We start from the raw sequence: 19,151 nt of genomic DNA, 5'->3' as shown, positions 1-19,151 counted from the left end.
ACGTTGATGAGGATCCTCATATAGTGATTTTGGAGATCTTGCTTTTCAAACACATGTTCCAGTTCTTCGCCATGTATGATACCTTGTCTCTGCTCTTGTTTTGCTTTCACGAACCTGTGTGTATTTTCTGTGCGCGCTGCTAAATATTATTTTATAATAAGCACTTCGTTCATTTCCTTCTGTCGGTCCTGTTTTTTTTATTGCTTTTCTTAGACAGTCACTCGCTTTTTGGTGCAAGCTGCGAATGCTGTTCCACAATTTTACGAAAAGATTAATAGAAAAGCATTGTTCGCGTAGAAGCTCGCACGTACAAGCGAATACTTTCTGTGTAAAAGCCATCGCTTATTTTATTGTCCATTTCTCCCTTCTTTGTGAGGCGAAAATTGCACGGACAGCAGAGGCGCAGTACATGCAGCCCGTATTGAAACAACGCATGTATCATTGCTGTGTCGGTCGGTCGGCCGAAGAGGTCCAGGTCCATATATGGCAATGACCTGTTTCCCTTTTCTCCTCGCCTTCGACGAAGGGCTCCTCTTACCGTAGTTCCAAATATATCCAACCGATATATGTCTTGGCCGTCGACACGTCGAGCGGCGGCGTCGGTGGTATAGTAATTTTTTTTAATAACGATGAGTATTGGCAAGATCAAACAAGAGAAACACAGATAAAAGCGAACAAGTGGAAAGGTGGACATCTGTCAATGTTTGCAAGAGCTACAGTCTGCAATCTATTTTTTGTCGCGAAAATATGGTATGTAATGCAGGTATTGCATTGTTCAAGGGTAAATATACAGAAGTTGCACCGAGTATTCGCAGTATTTGTGTGGGCTTCGAATTGGGAACGATGCAGTCGAACGAATTTGTTCAGGCGAGTTAAAGACGGAGGTTTGGGAATGACGCACCTTTTTATACGACAGGTCGTAAACCGGTTTTTATTTTTCCGCGACCTAAGCGATCCTTTCTTGCGCACGGTGTGCCAAGTGAGGCTAAGGAGCGCGTTACCTAGCTATGTAGTCTGCACAGACAATATGAGCGGTCCTGTTTGGGGATTCCTTAAAGAAGTTATTTTAAGTGTACGGTTTTTGTCCGTTAGATTTTCAAATGAGTACCTTTTTTCAGTGAAACGTAAAACATTGTACAAAGATGTATGCGATCTAGTTCTCCCTGTGCCAATGTACAGGGCCATATACAGTGGAGGCCAAGGGCAAGACGTGCTTAAGCGGGTGAAAAGAATGCCAGTAACGCCAGAGACCAAGTCTTTCTTTTTTAAGCTTCACACGGGTACGTTGAATGTCAAAACCTTTTTAGAAGATCGTGTGTTTTTCTTACCCTGGGGCTCGCATTGCTTGATCTGTAAGAAACCGGAAACTATCGATCATGTATTTCTAGATTGTTGGGCGGGTGTCTTCTTTTGGGATGTACTTCAGAGGACTATCATAAAGGACTTTCCTTTAGATCCACAGGGTATTAGATATTTATCTATAGAAAACGATGATGGACTGCCATATGATCTTATTATGCTAGTTGGCCTTCACTGTCTATGGCGCGCCCGTATGGCGGGCTATCACTGTGATCCGGATGCTCGGCCTGCACGAATGCTTTTCCGAGAATGCATGTCGAGGTTTGTGGAAATTCAGAAAGCACAAGATTGTGTACCTGCTTGGCTGTCAAGGGTGGAACCCTTGACCGCGCTCAAAGAATTCTAAAATAGTCCACCCTATAAGGCTGACACTTGGTGCTTTAAACTTGCGAATTTGTCTTGTTTTCTCAAATGTCATTTGTTGTTTGATATAGAAGTACAAAACAGGCACTAAAGAAAAAAAAAAGCGTCGGTGGTATAGTGGTTAGCATAGCCGCCTTCCAAGCAGTTGACCCGGGTTCGATTCCCGGCCGACGCAGTGTCTTTTTTTTTATATATAAGCCTTATTTTTTTACGTTTTATTTTTCTCGTGGAAGCTAGGCAGCATCGCTAAGTACCGATCATCAGGCTTATATTTGGGTCGTATAGTTAGAACGTTTCCATTGTTCGAGGTCTGGTCGGATCGTACTTTAATATTCAGCGGTGAAACATTAATGAAGTTCTCAGGATTGACGCGTTCAAACCACGATCTCATTACGAAGCACGCCGTTATCGAGGACAACGGAATATATTTCACAATGGCTGAAGGAACGCTTTCAATCCGTCAATTATCCTGTCTTCACACACTGCACACTATGTCGTTCTCAAGCTATAAACTACGGGAGTTACTCTTCTGATATTTTTCTGTCCTTTTTTTTCTTGGAGACAGTTTTCGATGTGGTATACGCCTAGCAAAGAATGAGGGGGATAGTTCCCAACCACAGCAAAAAATCAGGAGCGGGAAAAAGTCAAAGTGCAAAGAAAACGATGGGATCTGCCGTGGGCATGTAGTTGCTTAGGCAATGCGCTGCCAAGCTCTTGGGCACGGGATGGAATCCTGGGCGTGGTGGCCACATTTCGATGGGGGAGTAATGCAAAAACGCCCCTGCGTTGGGTGCACGTGACAGAAGCCCATGCGGTCCAAATTATTCCGGAGTCACGCACTACGGTGTGCCTCATTATCATACACTGCTTTTGCTCGTAAAACCTGTGAAATCTTACAACGACAGGACAAGCGCCTACATGCAACCGCCTTATTCGTGATTATAACTTTTTAGATCAACGTTATGTGTCCGTGTTTTATAGTCAAATTAGGTAGATCTTTATCTCAGCTGTGGAAGTCATATTGTATAAATTAGGGTGTCTTTTTAGCTACATTGTTCTGTTTGGATAGTTAGTTGAGATTGTTGCTGCTGTTTTTAGAGCGCAGCTCTTTGGCGTTTGTTCCTGGGTTTCGCGTCGTCGTCGGCGTTGTCGTCGGCCTCGTAACCAGCTCCGCCCCCCTTTAATCCCCCCAGCGCTAGCAGCGACCGACTGATACCGCTGGATGCCGCTGACGCCGCTAGAGAGTCAAGATAACGTGACTGCATAGAACACCGTCGCCGCCATGCAGAAAGAGGAGGAAAGGGTCCCCCCCCCTGTCCTTGTGTGGCGGATAGGGTGCTCTTCAGTTGCCGACGCCCCGGTTATTTCACGTAGGCCCCGGCACGTCGACGAATACGTGACCACCTTCCCACGGCTAGACCTGGTTCTTAGCGCTGCGGAAGCGAGGGTATCATATTAACGCGATAGCGTTAAGGAGCTCGTGTCGCAGAAAAGCCGGTGTCGTCGGCGTCGGGTGTCGGCGTCGGCGGCGTTGACCGTGAGCGATAAATCACGGCAGGCGCTTCATAAATAAAAAGCAACTTCCAAGATTGGCCCGGTGGGAATCGAACCCAGGTCTCCGGAGTGTGAGACGGAGACGCTACCACTCAGCCACAAGTTCGATGCTTCCAAGCGGTGCAAACGCGCCTCTAGTGAATGCGGTGTTGCCTTCGAAACGAGCCGTGGAAAGTTATACTGCAGTGTATATCGGTAATTATGAACATGTAACGTACAGAAGTCACAATTACACGAGTTGCGAAGTGCGTTTCCGCTGCATTTCTTCTGCGCTTTCCGCACACGCAGAGCCATCTTGCGGCAAACACAGAAGACCCCCTCCTCTCAATGTACGGCGCTGCCCCGACAGGAGGCGCGCCGCGCGCGCATTGGGACCGCTGCCAGGCGCGTCGCGGGACTCCCTCTCCCCTGACGACGCTTCGCCGTGCTTCCGGTTTAGATTACTATCTATCTCTCTGCCCGTGCCGATCACGACGTTTGGCTGGCGTAGATCGCTTCCCCTCCGAGACACCGAGTTCTTTGGTTCGTTTCTTTCGCTCAGGCGCACGTTTCGTTGCCGCGGCGAACGCTGCGTTGCTCGACGCTCACCGCGTGATAGGTGGGCGCTAAGTCCGATGCGGGGCGCATCGCAAGTGATCGCTGTGCCGTAGCGCATTGTCTCACACCCCTTGGCGGGTCGACGGGAACGCTGTCGCGTCCCACTCTTGAAGGCGAAGCTTAAGCGTCCTCCAATTTTTTGTTTGTGTCGGCATCGGCGGCGTTGTCCCTGAAACCAACTCCGCAGCTGGGGTTGACTCACTATCGGCGTCAGCGGCATCAGTCAGTCGCTGCTATCTCTTCCCTCCTCCCTTTATCGTGTTGTCCGCTTGCTGCGCGCGCTTCTGCCCCCATCGTTTGCCGCTGGGTGTACACGCCGCCCCCCTCCCCCCTCTTCCTGCGAGTCTCCGGTTGTCAAAGCGCCGGCTCGAACTTAATTCCTTTCTTCGCTCCTCCTCCAATGTAACCCCTGTGCGGTGGCACTCAGAGAGCCAGATCTCAATCTATCGAAAAGGTGAAACAGCTTATTTACTGCGCTGAAATTTCGCATTAGGAAGTAACGTAATCCTCGCTAATTTTTATTTATTTTGCGGCTGCATCAAAAGTTGATCTGAAAAAAGAATCATTAGATGCACGTCAGCGCTCGTTCTGCCGTTTTGATTGTCTTTCGTGTTTTTACCCCACTGGTAATCTGCACGCTGATACCATGCCTAATCCCACCTGCATACCTACTGCATATAAAGCTACAAATTAAAAGCAGAAGGTCCATACCATGATGGCAATGAGTAGTACAAAGCGATGAGGCAAATGCATGGTACGTTTCGCACAGCGCGAGTCTTCCCGTCTGCTTTCGAAACACTTCCCTTTGTATGCAAAAAAATCTGTGCCTTCTAACGCACAGACAGAATTCTGATGCAGCAGTCTTGCATGCATCTCTCGGCTACTCGAATATTGTTTTGAAGGGAGCCGGTTCATCCAAAGTTCTTATAAATTCAAGGCTACTGCATGAAGACTCACCTGCAAGTTCGGTCGCCCTAAACATGGTCCGTCAAATGAAATGCGGATGTAGTCAACTCTTCTGTACTTACAACAGAGATAGCGCCTGAACACGATTTTTTATCTCTAGCAGAGTAAGACATGCAGCAAATGTATATGTTAACATTTGAAGCAAATTTCTTTTCACGCATGAAGTGATCACAGTGGGAGGTTCGTTAACCACATGGATACGGCTACTTTCATATCGGATGCCAATTACTACTGCGCCATTTCCTCAGTGCTCACAACGTAACTAACTAAACGTGCTCACGGTGCGGAAGTGAGCATGCGTCTGTTGAAATTGTATGTATCATTGCAAATAAGGCAGAAGAGCGGAATTTGATTTGGAGAAAACCTGCGACAGAATTTCATGCGAAGTGAAAGTGCTACGCGGACACGCATGCTGGAGACCTGGAAATAGGCAAGCTGTTATGAAAGGCATCTGTTTAGTCGCCTGAAACCCATTATTCATGCGTTGATGGGCCTGGTAGGACTGCTGTCAGTTACGAGGATATAGGTGAAATGAATATAAGTGGTGCATTACCGCAGGCGTAGTAGGAAAGGTCTGGGGTCGTTTTGCATCCAGGGCTAGTTATCTTTTCGTCCACTCTACTTTCCTTTTGCCATATTCTATCCAAGTTTCAGTTAAACGTTACAATTCAGTCCGCTTGAGTTTTCTCGTTGTCCGTTGTCAGCTTCTTCGTAGGGCTAGACAAAAAAAAAATCGACGCCCGTGAATGCTGTTATTCTTGTCGCTGTCAAATACCTCATGTAGGATGGACTCACATGTCGTTGACAAATAAAAAAATGATAAGAAATGAAAGCAGAAAAAGACGTGTTGCGCCCAACACACAGGAAGTTTAAGCGAGATTCCATCCGTGGAAGGTCAAAAACCTGTTTCTCCCAATCGAAGTCGCAGTGGTCGAGCGCCGGGTACTCGTTTACCGCGTCCGCGTAGATCCCGTGGTTGATTATAACTGCAGTCAGCCCAACCCGCGACAAGCTTCTTAGCACGCAAGACCCCTTCGGTGTGCGAAACCTTCACCGGAATGCGTCGTCGCGGTTCTCCACCCCAAATAAAGGCCGCATTGTGACTGCACCCGCCTCGGTGCCACCGCCGCCACCGCGTGAAGATGCCGAGGTCGATGAGACGCGTGCCGCTTACGGCCTAAGGCGATCACGTCCCAAACCGACCCGCATTTGACGCCGGGACTGGGCAGGCTGCCCGGAGCGTGCTGGCCACGCGACGTCGGCTCGCGGCGGTGTAGTCGTCGATAGGCAGCGTGTGTCTAGTGCAGTACCAGTGCGTTGCACTGACTGGAGCGGATGCCAGGACGCTATACTGGGACGACAGTGCCGCAATTATGTGACTTTTTGGCTGCGGACCAGGGCGTCGAGGAGAGTAGACTCGACGATCACGTGGCGCAAACACTCCGAGGGAAGAGAGTACGTGGTGGGAACATATTGACATTGCTGTAAAACAGGCACCCAAATGCGTACAAAATAGGAACAACAAGGACAACAAATCGTTCCTACATGTGATTGGGTCTGGACGTCGCTCTCCTAGGAACACAAGTTATTACCGCCTGGCTCAACTGTCGGTCGTTTCAGCGCAAAAGAGCTTGTCACTGGACAAGCTGATGCTCCTTATTTTATGGATAATTTTGAACGGCGCGATAAGCAGACACGACACCGAAAATACGTACGACACGCACAAGCGCCACTGTACGGAATGGAAAGAAGGCGTCGCAAGTGTCAATATTTTTGTGCAGTGGAGAATGTGTTTTGTCTAATTTCGCCTCGTTGAAAAGAACCAATTGTTCAGATGCAGTGTGCTACTGCTTACCTGTGATAGATACCTGGTTCTACAGGAGCTTTAGCTACAGATTTCTGGCACCTCTGGCGTCAGCAATTAGTTGGCACAACTGCTGAAGGAGCTTGGCGTTCACGAAAGAAAGACGCGTGACATGGTATTTTTTTACAAGATCTACAGGGTAGGTGCAGTGCAATTTAATAAGTGAAAAAATTATAACTGGAGTTTCATAATCAAACATCCTAAATTATACACTAGAAACACAGTAGAACCATATTAAATACTAAATTATCAGCCTACGATCCGTTCTATTCTGATGTTTCGTTTATGTCCCATTTCCCTTTGACAATATGACCTACACTTCTAGGTAGCCTTCAGTTTTCTCATCCTTCATCTTTATGCAGTACATAGACTTACCTAAGAGATACCTACAAAATATTTATTAATGCATACGAATGCATATCCCTTAGAGAAGGTCTCTTCAAACATTTAGAATGAATTCTAATGCTTTCATCGCTAACTCGCACTGTAACGTAGCCCGAGGTCCTATCAATCATTCAAATTGCAAAAGGTTATAAAAGGAGAAATGCCAAATTCGTTTGACCGGACAGCACATTTTCCTACAGGACTAGCTCTCTGGCGGCGTGATCAGCACTGACATTCCATGCACTCATTGGATGAACTCCACAAATTAGTTCACTCAACTAATCTGTGGAGTAACTGCATTTAGCAAAGTGAACCTCTTCCTAAAGGAATGCTCACACTCTCCATTTAAGTGTATCAAATTTGAATGTTCACAGTACTGTACGGAAATTGTTTTTTTACGAAACGTGCGTGCTTTCGACAAATCTCTTTTTGTTCCTGTAATTTTCAAAACTAATATTTATCTCGCCGCTTCCCAATCTCAGTCATCCTAGAACCTGCGCACTATATGAAAGAATGCTTCGTAGTGGCATCACTTATACACTATAACCCACATTTTGCCAACGTTGCCCCATTTGCCATTGTAGAAGACGATATTAGTTTGTTCTGAACACTTTGTTGTTGTCTCTGGTAATCACCTTTATGCACAGATGTTCCTTTCTTTCTTCATTATTTCATTATACTGGGTTCAGGAGAAAACGTTCTCTTCCTTTCACGTCGTGCTGAAAGGTTTGTCGCTTACATACATGTTAATTTCTTTAAGGTAAATATTTGGGCATGGTGGTAAACATGAATGCAGCTCTATGCGCACAAGGGAAGGACCCAGAAGAGGCTAAAACGCATGAGCGCAGACTTAGAACAGTATGTTATTTCGAAGAGAGTAACCAAATACATGGCAAATTCTGTGAAAGAACACGTGTGCGCCGGCCACAGAAAATTCCTTTTGGGCAAGAAAGATAAGTCCTTCCTGGAAAGGGTGATAAACGATTTTGACACACAGATGTCACGGAACCGGTTAATCAATTCCGCTTTGACCGTGACGCTGGTTACCTGCTTGCGACTGTTACTGACAATTGAGCCATCACTATATACCGGTTTATAGGTGCCCTTTATTGAGGCGTTTGCTTGTTTACACATACAATTTCAACAGTGTGCATCTAAAAACCCCCTTTAATTTCTATCGCATTGTAGCGATGTTCCCGAAGCCTTTCATTATTACATCGTCAGCTCTGACCAACGTAGTTGGATCCACAAATCAAAGGCAGATTGTAAACGATTCGTTCCGCACATTCAACCAACTTTGAGTGATGTTTCTTTTTGAATGCAAGCTCTTTGGAGGCACATGCACTGGCCAATCTGCAGAAGGATTGCAGTTTATTGGAAGCGGAAAAATGCAATGTTACATTGGCCAGCTGATCAATGTAATTGCTTGCGCTCCCAATTTTGATTTAAAGAATTTTTTGTGTGTGTGTGGCCTACCATCTCAAACTGATACAGGCCGTCAAGGGTAACAAAAACGGCCTTTTCATGGTCCATGTCATCAACGGCGATCTGCCAGTACCCACACCGAAGGTCGATTGAGCGAAATTACCTGGCGTCGTCAAGGCAATCCAGGACGTCCTGCATGTGCTGGAGCAGGTACCTGTTTTTTGTGTGTGTGTGTGTGTGTGTGGTCTTGTTAAGTTGCCGGTAGCCCATAAGATATCCCCGATTCCGTGTTTCTTTTTAACGAGAACCACAGAAGAATCCCAAGCGCAGCAAGATGGCTCGATTATATCTTTGCGGGCATCTTGTCGACCTCTTTTTGAATGATGTGGCCCGGTAATGGCTTCGGTGGATCGGATGGGCATCACCAGTCTATATGCGGTGCTTGACAGCGCACGTTCGAAACTGAGAATGGTCAGAAATGTCAAAGCTGCCCCGACAAAAAGAGGGGATATGAAGGAGATTGTCAGTTTCTTCGGGAAGAAGGTCTGGAGCGATCATTTTGTTCAAAACGTTAGGATACACATCTGTGAAGGAAGACGGGATATTGGCGGCGCGCACGCGAGAAACATCAGGTGGAGACAAGGCCGAGTCAACGTAGTCGTAGGAAGGCGTCAACTTAGTGAAAGAAGTGCCATGTGTGAGCACTTGTGAGTATAGGCTGAAATTCACCACAGAGAGAAAGTGAACTTGTCCCACATAATTATTAAAGTATGTGGAAAACCAACACTGTGCGTCAATGGAACGGCAGTGATAAGTGCGAGCGCATAGTCACAGTCGGGTACTCGTGGAGAGGGCGTAACGGCAACAAAAGTCACGGCTGGCGACGGAAAACGGCCATGCTCAACAGGACAGACGCGGCTCTTGTTTACTCTCGGTTGACCAGTTACGCTTTGTACGTAAAGCTGGACAGTACCAGCGCAAGAGTCGATAAGGGCGGAGTTGGCGGATAAGAAGTCAGGACGGAGGATGACATCATTGGAACAGCAGATGAGGACGGTGAAGAAAACCGAAGTTTTACGGCCGGCAACACTGATACGTGGAGTACAGAGGTCAGCCACGTGAGAGGTAGCACCATTGGCCACACGTACAACATGTGATGCGGCAGCGGTCATGACTTTCTTCAAGTGCTGACGGAGGTGCAATCTAATAAGAGAAATATTGTCCCCGGTGTCGATCAGAGCTCTAAGCTCAAACAGGTAGGCCATCCACTTCAACGTCAGTCAGGTTCTGATTGGTAGAGAGCGTCAACAGAGGAATTTGAGGACAGGTCGTAATAGCAACTTCACCTACAGAGCAGCAGCCATCAGTTTCCTGAAGGAAAATCCCGGGAGTCGGACGGGGAACGGCATGTTAGAAGTGCACGAAAATGTCAGCGTGGCGGTGAGGGCGAGCTGCTGTACAAGGCAGCGCTTGTATTGCTCTCGGCAGATGTTTCTGGTTCAGCTTGCGGTTGCACCTGGTGGTGATTTCGGGGCGGATAGCGGAAGCCGGACAAGCTTGTGCGGGAAGGCGAGGGCCAAGGACTTCGGCAATACCGTGAAGTGTGCGCAACACGTCCGCATCGTAAGCAAATTGGCTTGTAGTCAGGCGTCGTCCATACATACGTATCGCGATAATTGGGAGTATGACAAAAGCGTCGAAGACGGTTGAAGGTGGCCGAATGGTAATTGTCAGGGCGGTTCACGGAGCAGATAGTTTCAAGGCCGACGTTTGCCTGTTCTTGACGAATAACGGATTGTATAAGTGGTATGGTCGGTTGGGGATCACTGAGCTCCTCGTGCAATAAATGTGCGGGTGACGCGGCTTCGATTTCGCGTCCAACGATTCCGGCGATAGTCTCCAACGTCGAAGGCTGAATCGCCATATGAACATCCTCCCTCGTTGATGTCGCTGCCGCATTCGCAAGGCGAGCGAAATGGTGGGCGATACGTCGGCATTGAGCATCTTCCAATTGTCGACATTCAGTAATAATCTCGTTGACGGTGGAATAGTTTTTAAACGCGATCAGGTTAAACGCATTCTCCGCGATCCCTTTCAGTACGTGCGCGACCTTATCGGCTTGTGTTATCTTGGCGTTAACAGTTGAGCAATGGGCCAGCAAGTCCTCAATGAACGTCAGGTGCGACACGGTAGACGTCTGCGCCTGCGAGGAAAAGTTCTATCTTCGCGGAATGCTGGCAGCCTGCAGGTTCGCCAAACAACTCGCGGAGTTTCGTCTTACAAACGCTTCAGCTTGTAAGCTCCTCTTCGTTGTTATCGAACCAGGCCGTGGCAGTTCTCTTTAGATAAAATATGATGTTCACCAGCATCAAGATCTGGGGCCACCTGTAATGTGAGCTTGCGCACTCATAGAGTCGGACCCAGTCATCGACGTCGTCGCCATCAGAGCCGGAAAAGGTCCCAGGGTCACAAGGTGGAACCAGGAGGACAGCTGGCATGGCAGCCGCCGATGAGACAATTTCCCCGCCGGCCTAGACATGCCTGGAGTGGTGACCTAACGGCCGCTGGAGAGCTCCGCCTTGCAGTAGATCCCCAGTACCTCCACTAGGATGTTAGTGGAGGCAGACACAACCGAAAAACGTATTTGCAATATACTTACAATGACATCAAGAGCACAACCATACGGTCGAGCGCATACGCCAGATCAAAAGTGTCTCCTTCATCGACGATCCTTATCAGCAATAATACCGTGACAATATGTACAGCATGAAGGTGTTGTAGGGTGAAATCGAATAACCGCCGTCCCCAATGCTTCATGTACCATCGTCAACGAAGGAACACACATCGTTCTACCTAAATCGCAGTCTTAATGCAATAGCCTTGGAACCTAAACTATTCCCCAGCATTTTCCTATCACCTGCTAGAACCAACAGTGCAATCATTTGGACAGCTCAAATTAGGCACTTGCGTATAGTGGGATTTATCCGAGCTGCAATAACACGCCACTTGGCCTATGCGGGCGTCTGCACGATGCATTCAGTTAGCGAGGTTCACTCGCAATGTGACCGAGAACGTGAAAAACATAATGAAGTACGCTTTGAGGAACTATGCTGTACATTCATTCGGTGCTTTCGCATATACCAAGATTTGTTATCGCGGAAACACGTTCCGCCATTCGCATTACTCGGGAAGCAACTTAGATGCTGAATATTACGTCTGATTCCGTTAGAACTTGCAAATCACAATAGTGCAAAACAAAATCATGCAAAGCTAGTTAGCCCCATTTCTGCTCATGATTCATGTTGAGTGACAATTTTATTGTATATCTGCAATCGGAGCGACGTAGCCCACTGTAGGAAGCAAAATGACTAACAACGTTGGCTGCGCACTAATTCAGAAAAAGCGCTTTGCCCTCGAAGAAAACAGTAGATCACGTAAGTTATCTTACCTGGAAAATAGTAGTCATAATGAAGGCAAAAAAAATCTGCTACGGTTATTAGACTCCCTAATGCGAAATTTGAGCGCAGCTCTATCGTGTTTCCATTTCGCAATATAATGACTGACGAGGACAACCTGTAATGTACGGCACGTTGCAAATGAAGCCAAGTGAGACTCTACTGCCTGGCTTATCTGGAGATTGAGAGAGCCAGTGCGTGGGCGACGCGTGGGCATGGTTCACAACAGCTGCTGCTGACAGATCTCTCTGAAGATGCGTGCTACTCTGTCGCCATCTCATAGGCATCGTCACCGCACTTCGCTTCTATCGACGTATCATCATGATCATCATCATCAGCCTGGTTACGCCCACTGCAGGGCAAAGGCCTCTCCCATATTTCTCCAACAACCCCGGTCATGTACTAATGGTGGCCATGCCGTCCCTGCAAATTTCTTAATCTCATCCGCCCACCTAACTTTCTGCCGTCCCCTGCTACGCTTCCCTTCCCTTGGAATCCATTCCGTAACCATTAATGACCATCGGTTATCTTCCCTCCTCATTACATGTCCTGCCCATGCCAATTTCTTTTTCTTGATTTCAACTAAGATGTCATTAACTCGCGTTTGTTCCCTCACCCAATCTGCTGTTTTCTTATCCCTTAACGTTACACCTATCATTGTTCTTTCCATAGCTCGTTGCGTCGTCCTCAATTTGAGTAGAACCCTTTTCGTAAGCCTCCAGGTTTCTGCCCCGTACGTGAGTACTGGTAAGACACAGCTATTAAAAACTTTTCTCTTGAGGGATAATGGCAACCTGCTGTTCATGATCTGAGAATGCCTGCCGAACGCACCCCAGCCCATTCTTATTCTTCTGATTATTTCTGTCTCATCATCCGGATTCGCAGTCACTACCTGCCCTAAGTAGATGTATTCCCTTACGACTTCCAGTGCCTCGCTGCCTATTGTAAACTGCTGTTCTCTTCCGAGACTGTTAAACATTACTTTAGTTTTCTGCAGATTCATTTTTAGACCCACTCTTCTGCTTTGCCTCTCCAGGTCAGTGAGCATGCATTGCAGTTGGTCCCCTGAGTTACTGAGCATGGCAATATCATCAGCGAATCGCAAGTTACTAAGGTATTCACCATTAACTTTTGTCCCCATTTCTTCCCAATCCAGGTCTCTGAATACCTCCTGTAAACACGCTGTGAATAGCATTGGAGAGATCGTATCTCCCTGCCTGACGCCTTTCTTTATTGGGATTTTGTTGCTTTCTTTATGGAGGACTACGGTGGCTGTGGAGCCGCTATAGATATTTTTCAGCATTTTTACATATGGCTCGTCTACACCATGATTCCCTAATGCCTCCATGACTGCTGAGGTTTCGACAGAATCAAATGCGTTCTCGTAATCAATGAAAGCTATATATAAGGGTTGGTTATATTCCGCACATTTCTCTATCACCTGATTGATAGTGTGAATATGATCTATTGTTGAGTAGCCTTTACGGAATCCTGCCTGGTCCTTTGCTTGACAGAAGTCTAAGGTGTTCCTGATTCTATTTGCGATTACCTTAGTAAATAGTTTGTAGGCAACGGACAGTAAGCTGAGTGGTCTATAATTTTTCAAGTCTTTGGCGTCCCCTTTCTTATGGATTAGGATTATGTTAGCGTTTTTCCAAGATTCCGGTACGCTCGACGTTATGAGGCATTGCGTATACAGTGTGGCCAGTTTCTCTAGAACAATCTGCCCACTATCCTTCAGTAAGTCTGCTGTTACCTGATCCTCCCCAGCTGCCTTCCCCCTTTGCATATCTCCCAAGGCTTTCTTTACTTCTTCCGGCGTTACCTGGGGGATTTCGAATTCCTCTAGACTATTTGCTCGTTCATTATCGTCATGGGTGGCACTGGCACTGTATAAATCTCTATAGAACTCCTCAGCCACTTGTATTATCTCATCCATATTAGTAATGATATTGCCGGCTTTGTCTCTTAACGCATACATCTGATTCTTGCCAATTCCTAGTTTCTTCTTCACTGTTTTTAGGCTTCCACCGTTCCTGAGAGCATGTTCAATTCTATCCATATTATACTTCCTTATGTCACCTGTCTTACGCTTGTTGATTATCTTCGAAAGTTCTGCCAGTTCTATTCTAGCTGTAGCGTTAGAGGCTTTCATACATTGGCGTTTCTTGATGAGATCTTTCGTCTCCTGCGATAGTTTACTGGTTTCCTGCCTAACGGAGTTACCACCCACTTCCATTGCACACTCCTTAATGATATCCACAAGATTGTCGTTCATTGCTTCAACACCAAGGTCCTCTTTCTGAGGTAAAGCCGAATACCTGTTCTGAAGCTTGATCTGGAATTCCTCTATTAACGCGATAGCGTTAAGGAGCTCGTGTCGCAGAAAAGCCGGTGTCGTCGGCGTCGGTGTCGGCGTCGGGTGTCGGCGTTTGCGGCGTTGACCGTGAGAGATAAATCATGGCAGGCGCTTCATAAATAAAAAGCAACTTCCAAGATTGGCCCGGTGGGAATCGAACCAGGGTCTCCGGAGTGTGAGACGGAGACGCTACCACTCAGCCACGAGTTCGATGCTTCCAAGCGGTGCAAACGCGCCTCTAGTGAATGCGGTGTTGCCTTCGAAACGAGCCGTGGAAAGTTATACTGCGGTGTATATCGGTAATTATGAACATGTAACGTACAGAAGTCACAATTACACGAGTTGCGAAGTGCGTTTCCGCTGCATTTCTTCTGCGCTTTCCGCACACGCAGAGCCATCTTGCGGCAAACACAGAAGACCCCCTCCTCTCAATGTACGGCGCTGCCCCGACAGGAGGCGCGCCGCGCGCGCATTGGGACCGCTGCCAGGCGCGTCGCGGGACTCCCTCTCCCCTGACGACGCTTCGCCGTGCTCCCGGTTTAGATTACTATCTATCTCTCTGCCCGTGCCGATCACGACGTTTGGCTGGCGTAGATCGTTTCCCCTCCGAGACACCGAGTTCTTTGCTTCGTTTCGTTCGCTCAGGCGCACGTTTCGTTGCCGCGCCGAACGCTGCGTTGCTCGACGCTCACCGCGTGATGGGTGGGCGTTAAGTCCGATGCGGGGCGCATCGTAAGTGATCGCTGTGCCGTAGCGCATTGTCTAATACCCCTTGGCGGGTCGACGGGAACGCTGTCGCGTCCCACTCTTGAAGGCGAAGCTTAAGTGTCCTCCAATTTTTTTCCCTCTTACCGCTAACTCATTGATCGGCTTCTTATGTACCAGTTTCTTCCGTTCCCTTCTCAGGTCTAGGCTAATTCGAGTTCTTACCATCCTGTGGTCACTGCAGCGCACCTTGCCGAGCACGTCCACATCTTGTATGATGCCAGGGTTAGCGCAGAGTATGAAGTCTATTTCATTTCTAGTCTCGCCGTTCGGTCCCCTCCACGTCCACTTTCGGCTATCCCGCGCGTGTCTATTCTATCAACGTATACGCGCACCCTCAGAGCGTGTATATACTTGTGCCGCTTTCACTGTTGTCACGACGGACCTTGAACTCTGATTTCTCCAAGTACTACTGGGTGGTTGCTCCTCTCCATTGCGCCTTGTCAGCGAGACGCTCTGCTAGTAGGCTAAGCTACTAATGGGCTAGTAGCTTCGCAAATACAAGGTGAAAGTGAGCCGCTTGAAGCGTCATCTCTTCTGGATTTGCCGCTAAGTCGCTGCTTGTTCTCACAACCGAAGACGCCGAAACGAGTTCGCAGTCGAAGTCAGAGTGATACATAGTTCGCATTGACGTAGCCTACTTCCAAACTGGCTCCTCGTCCTACCGCTTCTGTAAACAGGAAGGAACGCATTCAAAATACGGCCGCCACAATCAACACCCCGAGGTATGCCATAAAAGCAAATGTCACTTCCGCCTCAAGCATGAGCTGCTTACCGCCGCCGTAATCGTTTTAGTATCGCATCCAAAGGGTAGTTGAGTAGACATCGCATCGCCTGACGAAAAAAAAAGGAAACAGAGATAAGCGCAAGATATCCCTCAGCTTATCTCTCTTTGCAACCACTTCAAAAGTTCCGTGCTATCCTGATATAAAGAAATCAATGGAAATTCCTGCAGACAAACCACGCGGTGAAGTTTTCAAAAAGCACTCTAATGACTCTACAGAAAGCTGTGCGGCACCGTCACCACGAATTGATCTTTAGGTTTTGCCGCCAACCCTTTCCGGTGTATAAGATGCGAATCTTACGGAGCTTCTGCAGGAGTGGCAGCCTTGAGATAGATAGATGTTATGAGCGTCCCTTTTCGAACGGGGCGGTGGTTTGCGCCACCAAACTTTTGGGATTTTTTCGCCTAATGGCCTACCTATGTTAAAACCAAAAGAAAAAGAAAAAAAAACACCATGAATTCACATAACCAAAGTTTCTGAATCCCTATTGTGAACCTTTTTTTTTGTAAGCCTCCGTTGTTTGTCGTCTCCATACTTCTCTTCCACCAAACTTCCGATCACCATTTACTAATCTATATTGTGGACATGTTTACCTTCCCCATGCTCTCATTGAACGCAAGGGTTTTAAGAAGGCCACTTATTCCTAAATCGGCCACTGGGCAGATATCTTCACTTTCTAATAAAACATGCGCCATCGTTTCTCTATCTTTACCGCAGCACGCACATGCTTATTCTTTCTTATATATCGCTTTGTAAATGCGTGTTCCAAGGCATCCTGATCCCTCTTCGAAAAGTAATTTCATTTTATTTCCTTAAGTATCCCAGGAGGGGGTATTACATAAGGGGTGGAATCAGCTAAACAAACATGAACAATGCCACATGTGTTTATGTAGAAAACAGATTATTTAAATTTTCAACTAATGATGATGCACATGTGATATGAACGATATATTGGGGAAGGCCGTTCCAATCTTTAGCTGCACGTGGGAAGAAGGAAGCTGAAAACGTTACTGTTTGGGTACGTGGACAAAAAACTTGAAGGTTGTGGTTGGCTGGCATGATGTAAGGTGCAGGATCGAGTGATGAGCAATAGAACTTGTGGTGCAATAATAGGGTGGCTATGCGACGGCAAACTGAGAGAGGAGATCAGGCATATTTGGTTTTCAGAGCTCAAACACTGATGTCATACGAATAAAAAGAATGGAGGAACCTTGCAGTCTGATTTTAGAGTGCTTCTAGATCATTTATGATGTTGAACATGATACGGGTTCCATATGACGGATGCATATTCTAGTTTCGCTCGAACGAGTGATTTGTAAGCAATCGATTTATCGTGGTGTGGGCGCTTCCCTTTGAATTATCATAAATTATTTCTTTCCTGTTTTTATTTTTGCGTCTTAACTAGTTACTGATGGGAGGTTTCTTTTCCACATCGGCCCCCCTGAAATTGTCTCATCCTCTCTGATAATTCCGCTTGACGTTCCTTGTTGCTGTGTTGCTCACCCTACAGGCCTCATACTTGCTGGTAAGCGTCCTAGTTCTTTTCCTCCACTGTGAATCAATGATTTCCAAGAAAATAGCGCAACACTCTCCCACCCCATTTACTTTGTTCAATTATCCTCAGCCGTTCTTCATATACAAATTTACTGTGAGCTTCCCTCACTTCAAAACTTGTCCAGCCCATACCACCCTGCACAGCTTCATGTGTAGTCTTCCTGTGAGCGCAAAATGCGAGGCGTCCCCCTTACGTTTGGTTGCCATCGAGTCCTGATTGTACCCCTGATTTCAAGTAAACGACCGCATTTGTAAATCTAAGTACTGGAATTACACCTTTCCAAAAAGCCCGGAGCACCTTGTACCTATTGTAGCGCTCTGTATTTCATTAATGCAGCATTTCACTTCCCCTTTATTGTTATTTTTTCCTGTGCCTCCATATATGTATTGTCCTCGTTTACCCATATACGAAGGTATTTATATTCTTTTGCGCGAGGTATTTCCTGGCCCTGTATTGTCACTGTCTGCTCGCTTTTCTCATTGAATATGGGAAGCCCCATAAATTACGCCATCTCGTGGAAGAGTTTAGCTCTACACTGCTAATGGTACGCCCACACTAGCGACAAAAACGCGCGCGACACGCCGCACGCGGCAAGCGCCCGCGCGGCAGGCGCGTGCGGGCAAGTCCACAGTCGCGTTTTGCGGCACGCGACAGCGGCCCGTGGAGTCCCGCGTTGTCTCGTTCCATTCGATACTTCTCGTGACAACGCGCTCTCCGTTCTCCCCATTTCGTCTTCCATCGGAAGTGTCTGTGTTTTTTTGCGCCACTGCCGGCCACGCTCAGGCATGTCGGATACGGACGAGGAGCTACTGGTGACTGTGAACACTATAATACTTGTTTGTTCTTTACTTGTGTGACGCCGACGTGCCAGAAAGCGGACGAGAAAGTTTTGGGTGCGGTACAGGGACACTGAGGGCCAGGCGCACACTCTGCTTTCCCGCCTTCACCAATTACTCACCTGTCATGCCAAACTGCTGCTCATAATGTGCCACCGGTTGGCGCGCAGCTCCTTGTCCGACGCTCGATTTATCATAGAGGCACGCATATCCGCGAACGGTTTCCCAAAACGCCTCCATTGCGAGGCGAATTCTTCGTCGACGCTTCAGTGGTGGTGTGGTAAGGCTTAACAAAAAATTATCCGACGATTACGATACTCCCTAATGCGAAATTTGAGCGCAGCTCTATACGTGTTTCCATTTCGCGATATTTTGAAGCAAAGAATTTGAGAGAGACATGTAGCAGAGTCGGTAATGGTCGAAAATCTGATCTGCGGATCAAGCGAGCCGGCGTTTATACATGACTCGTCAAAGGTTCCAGTGTGATCGCTGGTGCCGCATGGCTTCCAGAAAGTACTATACAATTCGCATAGCGCATACAATCAGATTAAGAAACAATCTCACACAATAACAACCAAAACAAGCGCGAACGAGACCGACCTAACAGAACCAAACAGGCGCGGGCGAGAGCTGTGGCGCGAGCAGACGATAGTACGAAACGAGCGGATCGGCTGAGACCAGACACGAGTGCGCATCGAGCCGTAAGGAGGGTCCGCATGACACCAGCATCGCGCGCGCACGTCACTGAAGGGGCCGCTCTCATTGGTCTCCGCCATTCGCGGCTCGCGTCCTTCGTCTCCCACTCCAGCGAAGGGGGGCGGAGCTGGTTACGAGGCCGACGACAACGCCGACGACAACGCCTACGCGAAACCCAGGAACGGACG

The 19,151-nt window shown here is 47.6% G+C and overlaps 1 long non-coding RNA gene and 1 other non-coding gene across 2 annotated transcripts in view; one reads left to right on the top strand and one right to left on the bottom strand.

The window, feature by feature from the left end:
- The window catches only part of LOC139051825 (uncharacterized), an 83,867-nt gene that overhangs the window by 25,353 nt on the left and 39,363 nt on the right, over window positions 1–19,151 (bottom strand). The window lies entirely within an intron of this gene.
- On the top strand, window positions 1,826–1,897 carry TRNAG-UCC (transfer RNA glycine (anticodon UCC)). Its single transcript has one exon. It is a non-coding gene; the product is annotated as a tRNA-Gly (tRNA).

This window comes from Dermacentor albipictus, unplaced genomic scaffold, assembly GCF_038994185.2.
Source record: "Dermacentor albipictus isolate Rhodes 1998 colony unplaced genomic scaffold, USDA_Dalb.pri_finalv2 scaffold_15, whole genome shotgun sequence".
In the NCBI taxonomy this organism is placed as follows: Eukaryota; Metazoa; Arthropoda; class Arachnida; order Ixodida; family Ixodidae; genus Dermacentor; species Dermacentor albipictus.
Note: the sequence above shows the minus strand (reverse complement) of the source record. Positions and strands in the feature narration are given on the sequence as shown.